Below are 9,361 nucleotides of genomic sequence, written 5' to 3'. Positions count from 1 at the left end.
TCATCTCTAATTCACACCCCAGTTGTCACCAGAGTAATTTTCTGTAACAAAAAATCTGGTTCTGTATTCTATCATACAAGTCCTTCATTATCTAACTTCGACCACTTTAACTTTACCAATCTTTTCTCTATTCAGCCCACCTCCTACCACTTTCTCAGTTGTTACCTAGAGACCTAATACAAAGTCATTCTATTATTACAGTCTTTCTGTTTGTGTTTTCTCTATCTGGAACATCCTTGACAACTCTTACTTGAATTTATAAGGCTCCATGTATAATCCTAACACTGGTGACCACTTATAGAAGATCTATTATGAATTAGTACCTGGACCTATATTTTAAATCCTTGCAGCAACACTTTGCAATAGGTCTAATTCTGTGACACGTATGAAGAAATTGAGGCTCAGAGAGTTAACATCATGTGTCCAAATTCATAGTGAGCTGTCAGATTTGAATCTCTAGTTCAAATACAGCGCCTTTTGTATACAATATCTATTTTACACCTTGATCCTTCCTGGAATTTTTTCTTATGTGCCCAAGTCTCTTAAATTATAAAGTATCCAAGTTTTCTTAAATTATAACATATGCTTGCTTGTATTAAGTGGCCCTTCCCTGTTCTTTATAACATCATGCTTCTTTTTTTTTATAATTGTTACATTGTATTCCAATTATATTTCTTATCTAGAGAATATCATATTAATCTTTGTGTGTGTGGCCCATAGTAAGAACTCAATATTTGCAGAATGAATAAGTGAATTAATAGAATTTGCAATACCTATCTTCAAAGTTGGTTCTTTTTTATTTTTAGATCTGTAGTATTTTTCCTAGGATTTCCACACTCTTCTGGATACTAAAAGGTAGAGAAAAGGGTTTAACCCTCCATTACCTCACTTCATTTAACTCTCTACATGAAACTAATCTCTTTATATTAATTTTAATTTTCTAATGTTTTGTGTTATTATAATTGATGAATGCCAAATTTTTGACTCCAATACTATAATGTGGGATTTATTGTTGGACATTATACATCACATGAGAGCACGCATGTTTACCTCACTAGTATGTATTTAGAACAAAGCTATCTTTTACCCACAGAAAATGTTTGATAAATATTTGAAGATGGACCCATAAAAAACCCCAAATAACCAAAACAATCTTGAGAAAGAATAACTAACCTGGAGGCATCATGCTCCCTGATTTCAAACTATATCACAGAGCTATAGTAATCAAAACAATATGGTATTGGCATAAAATTAGACACACAGACAGATGGAACAAAATAAGGAGCCCAGAAATCATCCCATGCATACATAGTAAATTAATCTATGAAAAATAACAGGTAACAATATACAGGTGGGATGACATCAACTTAAAAATCTTCTGCACAGCAAAGGAAACATTACCACACACAAAAAAATGGCAACCTACTGAAGGGGAGAAAATATTTGCATACCATGTATCAGATAAGAGGTCAATATCCAAAATATATAAAGAACTCATACATCTTAATAACAAACAGAACAACACAAAACCACCAATCTAATTAAAAAATGAGAAGATCTGAACAGACATTTTTCCAAAGATGACATACAGATGGCCAACAAGTACATGAAAAGATGCTCAATCTCACTAATCATTAGGGAAATGCAAATTAAAGCCACAACAAGATACCACTTCACGCCTGTTAGAATGACTAATATCAAAAAGACAAGAAATAACAAGTGACAGTGAGGATGTTCACTGTTGGTGAGAGTGTAAATTGGTACAGCCACTGTGGAAAATACAACGGAGGTGCCTCAGAAAATTTAAAATAGAACTACCATATGATCCAGCAGTTCCACTTCTGGGTATTTATACAAATAAAGCAAAAAACGCTAACACGAAAGGATATCTGCACCCTATGTTCATTGCGATGTTGTCTACAATAGCCAAGATATAGAAACAACCTAAGTGTTCATGAATGAATGAAGAAAATGTGATACACACACATACACATGAATATTATTCAGCCATAAAAAAGAATGAAATCTTACCATTTGTGACAACATGAATGGAACTTCAGGGCATTATGCTAAGTGAAATAAATCAGACTGAAAGACAAATACCATATGATTTCATTCATGTGGACTGTAGAAAATAGACAAAAATTCTGAGTTTGTGGACACAGAAAACAGATTGGTGGTTGCCAGAGGCAGGGGTGGTGGAGGGTTGGACAAATGGGTGAAGGAGATAAAAAAGCACAAACTTCCAGTTACAAAATAAATAAATCATGAGGATATAATATATAGCAGGGTGACTATAGTTCATAATACTGTTGTATATTTGAAAGTTGCTATGAGAGTAGATCTTAAAAGCTTTCATCACAAGGAAAAAGTTTGTAACTCTGTAGAGTGATGGATATTAACTAGACTTATTACAGTGATCATTTCATAATATATACAAACATCCAGTTGTTACACTGTATACCTGAAACTAATATGTTATATGCCAATTATATCTTTTAAAAAAGCAAACTATAAGAAAATTTGTGTAATAAAAAAATTTTTTGAAGAAATGAACAAATACAAAAATTATATAAATGTAGAGGAAATTTGCCTACATTTGCCTGAATGGAAGTAAAATTTTCTCTCCCATAAACACTGGAGAAAGGGAAAATCTCCTCTAAGTTGGTAGGGGAATGGGATGACAGCTATATTCAAGAATATGAAAGCCAGCTTCAGAATCTAAATCCTCTCACATTTACATAATACATTTCTTCTCTAGTTCTTTCCCTTAGGAAATTCTTCCAAAAATTATTAATTCTTGTAAGTAATGTGTTATGGGAAAATGAAGTCTTCTTCATGTGAACTACATTGTGTCTATACATCTACCAGTCCCAGTTGTAAAATTAGTTTTTAGACTTTTTCTAGAGTTAGTTTAGTTATTAAAACAATATAAATTTTCTTTACAACATCATCTGAAGAAAAAGAGAGCACTGGATTTAAGTATTAAATTCTATAGGAACCTTTTTCTTATGTGTATTTTATTTGTATGCATTTTTTTTTCTATTACCCATGGAGATAGTTTATAAGGTAAGGGATATTTTTGACAAAAATTCAGGCTATCAAAGTTAAATTTCATTTTATCCATTTAGTCATGCATTTATTCATTCAGCATATGATTATTCATTACTTGCAATGTGCCAGAAATAACAATGTCAGCACACAATGTTCGAAAAAAAATACATAATTTTTGAAAAATGGTGACTAAAATCAATTGGTATGTAATATAATTACTGACTTTCACTTTAATTCCTAGAAAAAGAATAGCTTAACTCTGATACGTGATAAAAATCAGTCACATGAAACTTAATATTCATTCCAGAAATTATTCTTCACCTTTTTTCAATTTGTTGGAACTTTGTACATTTAAGTCTCAGTCAACTGCTCAGAAAGTGTCAAAAGTCTAATTATAGTATTTTAGAGCTGTAGCTAATCTTAGAGATAATCCAGTCACAAAACTCAAAATGGAATTTTACAAAATGATTTGCCTATTTACTCAATTGTTAAAGGTAGAAATGGCTATAATCATTCTTAATTCATCCTCTTGTTATGACATCATGCTATGTACATTTTCCATCACTGGAACTTAGATTTTTCACTTTTCATCATTCAGATGTTAAAATACAACATAGAATTAATTTCAGTGTCAGTGACTCCTATTTCTTGAAATCTATTTGCTCTTCTTCTTGGATACACAAATTGACTACATGTCCCAGCCTACCTTGCAGTTAGGTATGAGCATACCATGGAGTTCTAGCCAATGGGATCAAGTGTAAGCGCTATGTGTCTTATCTAGAACAAGGGTTAAAGAAATGTGAGAGCCAACTGCACACTGTTTCTCCCTCCAATAGCTGGATGCAAATGATAATGAGAATCCACAGTAAGTAGGACCATAGATGAATGAATCCTTGGTCTCCGAATTACTACTTACAGAAAAACTGTCTGAAGATCAGAATTCAACCCTTTAATTGATAAGTGAACAAGAACTAAACTTCTCTTGGACTTTAGTCACTAAAATTTTGTTGATGGATTTGTATCTGCAGCTTTGCATTATATCTCATGTGGGATTCTTATTGCCTTCTTAGAATCTCAATACTTAAGCACACAAAGTGATTATTCCAATGGAAATTCATGCAGGTGCTTTTGCAAAGTGAGGCTATATGAGAGAGGAAACTGATTTGCATATAAAAATAGGATATAAGTTTAATTTTAAGTATGGAACTAGTTTTATTAAGATAGATCTACTGTTTAATGATTAAATGATAACTAAGAAGTTTTAAAGCCATATTTATATATAAGAAGAGCCAGTGTAGGTCTAAAAAATTCTTTTTTTAATTTGGCTCTTGTCAACTCTTATGAAACTGTCAAGGAATGCTAGTAGGGGCACCTGGGTGGCTCAGTTGGTTAAGCGTCTGCCTTTGGCTCAGTTCATGATCTCAGGGTCTCATCAGGCTCCTTGCCCAGCAGGGAGCCTGCTTCTACTTCTCCCTCTGCCTGTCACTCACCCTGCCTGTCACTCCCCCTGCTTGTTCGTGCTCTCTGTCAAATAAATACAATCTTAAAAAAAAAAAAAAAAAAGAATGCCAATAAATGAAGAGCTTTAGTTACATTTCTCAAAAAAAAAAAATGAGGGATGCAATAAAGTTATGTTTCTGGTTTTGTAATCACATGCACTGAAAAAGTAAATGGGCTAATATTGATGTTCTCCAATGGTTTTTCTTCATAAACTGTACAAATTCCATATATGCCACATTTTTCTGCAGTGGTAGAGATGAGTAGTTGTATCAGAAAGCTTTAAAAAAATATTTCCTACTACTATAATGAACAGAAGCTGCAAAAATATATATGTACTTTTATATGCAATATAAATGGTATATATACCATATAAAATGTGTGTGTGTGTGTGTGTGTGTGTGTGTGTGTGTGTATATGCTACAATGCACTTCCCTGGGCAGAAATATTTTATAGTACTTATTTGTAACCACATACAAATTTGCATCCTGTTGTGTTGTTCCATTTCAAAAATTTAATGAAATTGTTAAAAATTAATATGGTTGATAATCTTGATATTTCCTTAAAAACATAGTCTCTTGAAAATTTGAAAAGTTTAAAATAGAAAATTCAAACATGTAATATCTTGATATACATACATGTCTAAAAAGTAATACAGCTGACCTCTGAACAGCACAGGTTTGAACTGCATGGGTCACTTACGTGTTTTTTTTTTAAATAAATACAGTACAGTACTATAAGTGTATTTTCCCTTTCTTATGATTTTCTTTTTTTTTTTTTTTTAAGATTTATTTGAGAGAGAGAGAGAGAGCAAAAGCAGGGGCAGCGGCAGAGGGAGCAGCAGAAGGAGAAGAGGCAGGCTCCCCGCTGAGCAAGAAGCCTGACTTGGGACTTGATCCTAGGACCCAGGGATCATGACCTGAGCCAAAAGCAGATGCTTAACCGACTGAGCCACCCAGGCAGCCTTTTCCTTTTCTTAATAACATTTTTCTCTAGTTTGCTTTATTATAAGAACACAGTATTAATATATATAACATACAAAATATGTGTTAACTGACTGTTTATGTTACCAATAAAGCTTCTGGTCAACCGTAGACTATTAGTAGTCAAATTTTGGGGGAGCCAAAAGTTACATCTGGATTTTCAGTTGTGCAGGGGATTGGCACCCCTGACCTCAACATTGTTCAAGAATCAATTGTATCAGCCATTGTTACTGTTATTTGAGTTTGTAAAGAAAAGTATCAAGGTTTTCCAAAACAGTGTTTTTCTCCATTGTACTTCAGATGCACAGAATTAGATGAAAAATAACCTCTGGTTCATTGAACATACTTATCATTGTCACTACTATCCATTAACACACTTTTGTTTGGTCATTAATTTTAATAAATAATGCAATAAGCATCAGTGAACTCACACTGAAAACCTAATTGATCTTGCCAAGTTTGCCTATGTTTTTGTTCTTAGCTGCTATAATGTCCTCTTTATTACATTTGTTCTTATATATATTAAGATTTAAATTTTTCTTTTATTATCTTTTGTTTCATTTATTTGGGTGTATTCTATAGCAATTTAAAAGAATTTAGATGTTTAACTCATTCATTTTGGTGCTTCCTACCTTTGTAATATAAATATTTAAGCTGTAAGATTTGCACAAAGCAGCAGTTTTGAAATCTATAGGTTTTTTAAGTACTATTTTTAAAATCATTCATTTCTAGGAATATTATAATCAGCTTGAGGTATACTTTACACACAGTAAAATTCATCAATTTTAAGTGAATTGCATAAGTTTTGAGACAAATGTATGTATTCATATAACTGCTACCATAATCAAGGTATAGAATATTTCCATCACCCCCAACAAGTTACATCATGCCCTTTTGCAGTAAATCCCCTCCACATATCCATCCCAACCCTGACAATTATTATTAAATTTGCCTTTTGTGAAATTTTATATAGTTGGAATTATATAGTATATGATTTTTTGTTTCAGGCTTCTTTTACTTAATATATGCTTATAACATTCATCCTTATTGTTGTGAATAATCAGTTTGCTCCTTTTGTATAGATTTGCCATGATTTGTTTATCCGTTCACCAGTTGATAGACATTTGGGTTATTTCAGTTTGTGGACATTATGAATAAAACTTTATGAACATTCACTTAGAAGTCTTTGAGTGGACATATATTTTCATTTCTCTTGGTTAAATACCTAGGAGTAGGATTGCTGGATCATCTGGTAAGGTGTATTCTAATGCAGAATTTATACCAGCCATAGATGAGATTTCCAATAGTTCTACATTTGCACAGACACTTGGGATATCGCCAGCTCCTTTCATTTTAGCTGTACTAGTGGATCTAGAATGGTATCTCATAGTTTATTTTGCATTTGTCAAATGACTAATGGTGTTGAACATTTTTTTAAGTGCTGATTAGGCATTCATCTATCTTCTTTTGTCTATTTGTATTTCAATTTAACTAAATTTAAATTTTTAAATTCCATTTCCCTAGTCATACTTGCCACATTTCACATGTTTAACAAGTATTTGTGAAAATGCAATGCTGCAAACTGGGAGAAAATATTTGAGAACATGTGTATGATAAAATTTCATAATAATAGACTTCATAAAGAACTCATAACTCAATAATAAGAGAACCAACCTAGTTTAAACAATAGAAAGAATTTTGAACAGATATTTCACAAAATAAGTTTTATTATACCAATTTCTTTCATAAGTGACTTTTTTTTGGTCTGGAAGGAGTTTTTTTTCTCATAATTTTACTTTGATATATTTTGGACTTGACCCCACCAGGTTAATTTTCCTTAGTACAAAGAGGGATCCTTTTAATAGAAAGATCACATCTGCTTTTATTTCAGAAAAATTTGAAGTATTTAGCGCTATCATTGTTTTGTTTTTAGTCTTTCAATTCTAATTGTATGTACGTTGGATCTCCTGTGCCTGTCTTCGATATCTTTTAAAAAATATTTTATTTTTTTCAGATTTTATTTCTGTTCCCTTTTTGTATTTATATTCTCTGTATCTCACTGTACATTCAGTAATATTTACCTTCCTTAGGCACTTTATGTCTTAATATTTATTTGAGTTGATTTTGTTTTTCTTCAATTAACTTCCTGAGTGTTTTTTTCCACTTGTATTTTCAGTTTTTGAATTTCCAATTCATTGTGGTGTACCTTAACTGCAGTGATTATTTAATTGGATTTAATTTATATTGATGTTATGTGCCAGTAGTCTTCTGTTTCATGGTTTGGAGTATTTCTTTAGCTGAAAAAATTTGATTTTTACTTTATCTTTTCTTCTCACACTAGCTTTTTGTGAATGACGGGTTCTTTTTACTGTTGTTGATAAGCTTTTTGATATTTTTCTGGACCAGCAGTAACAGACTATTTTATGGATGGGGGATAAATGAGTTTGGGTGATTTCATCTATTAGTTCAAGATTACCTTCAGAGTGAAGGAGAGTTCATTTAATAAATGGTGGGCTGGGAGAGGTTGATTTTTTATTTTATATTACCCAGTGAGCTCATTTACCCTTAGTATATCAACTATTTGTCAGACAAAGGGGAAAGGCCATGACAGCTCCAAAGAGCTGAAGGAATAAAGAGCAAATAAGCCCTAGGATGAAGATCCGGAGTCACAGAAAACCAGGGACAATTCACTCTTTACTACCTGGAGTCAGAAAAAGCTTTACCCTTATTCTCTCCCCAGGTAAAACTTTAGAAGACCCTCCTTAGATTAGAATTTATCAGGCCAGTAAATTTAGAAAAAGAGAGGTGGGGAAGCAGTGCCTAAATTTAGTTAGTTTTATCTATTTTAATCAAATTCTTAAATGCATAAGGCTTCAGATTACTCCTAGCAAATCTCTGACTAGTGTTCTGAATCATTGCCAGTGTCAGGCAGGCACTATTTGCCCCAAGTTACGTAATGGCAGGAAGAAGCAAGAACATGATCCTAAGTTTTTTTCTACTTTATCTTTCTGCAGCATTGCCATGACCCAAGCCAAGTATTTTATTTCCTGTCCTTCCTCTCCACACTTGACACAGGAAGCACACACTAGTTCAAAACAGAAGCCTAGAAGCTTTGTATGGTTTTCTCCATTCATGGGTGTATTCAGTTTATCACCTTACATTGATCCTACAGAAGGGAGCCAGTCATAGTGTAAGCACTAAGATAGTACTTTATGAAGTGAAGACTTTTAAGTCTCTGTAACATTTATGAAAGATTTCTTTAGCTGGCATAATTCTGAAACTTTCATTAAGTTATTTATTATTATTTTAATAAAAGAAATTCATGATAGAGGTTATCCTTATAAATTCTGGAATTTTCATCTTTTAAATAATTTTAGAGTAAAAACGGTGTTTGTCATAATACTTGCTTTAGTTGGTAATCTTGGCAAATAAGTTTTAACTTATATTTTCCTTCAGGGGCGCCCTGGGTGGTTCAGTCGCTTAAGCATCCAACTCTTGATTTCAGCTCAGGTCATGATCTCAGGGTCATGGGATCAAGGTCCATCTCAGGCTCCAGTGAAGAGTCTGCTTGTCCCTCTCCCTCTGTTCCTCCCACACCTGTGTTCTCTCTCTCTCTCTCAAATAAATAAATAAAATCTTTTAAAAAATTGTTACCTTCCTTCAAAAGAGAAAATTATGGACTGAGTTTTTAAAAGTACAATTAGAGCTTAAAAAAAACCCAATACTTTCTGGAGACTTGGAAGTTAATAAAATTTGTTTTACTGAGGCACTAAATGAACTGAAAATCAACTGCAATTAGTCTTTATATAAAATTTTGTGTTATCATA

This window comes from Leptonychotes weddellii, chromosome 5 (genome assembly GCF_054177405.1).
Source record: "Leptonychotes weddellii isolate Sample4059 chromosome 5, ASM5417740v2, whole genome shotgun sequence".
Classification (NCBI taxonomy): Eukaryota; Metazoa; Chordata; class Mammalia; order Carnivora; family Phocidae; genus Leptonychotes; species Leptonychotes weddellii.
Note: the sequence above shows the minus strand (reverse complement) of the source record.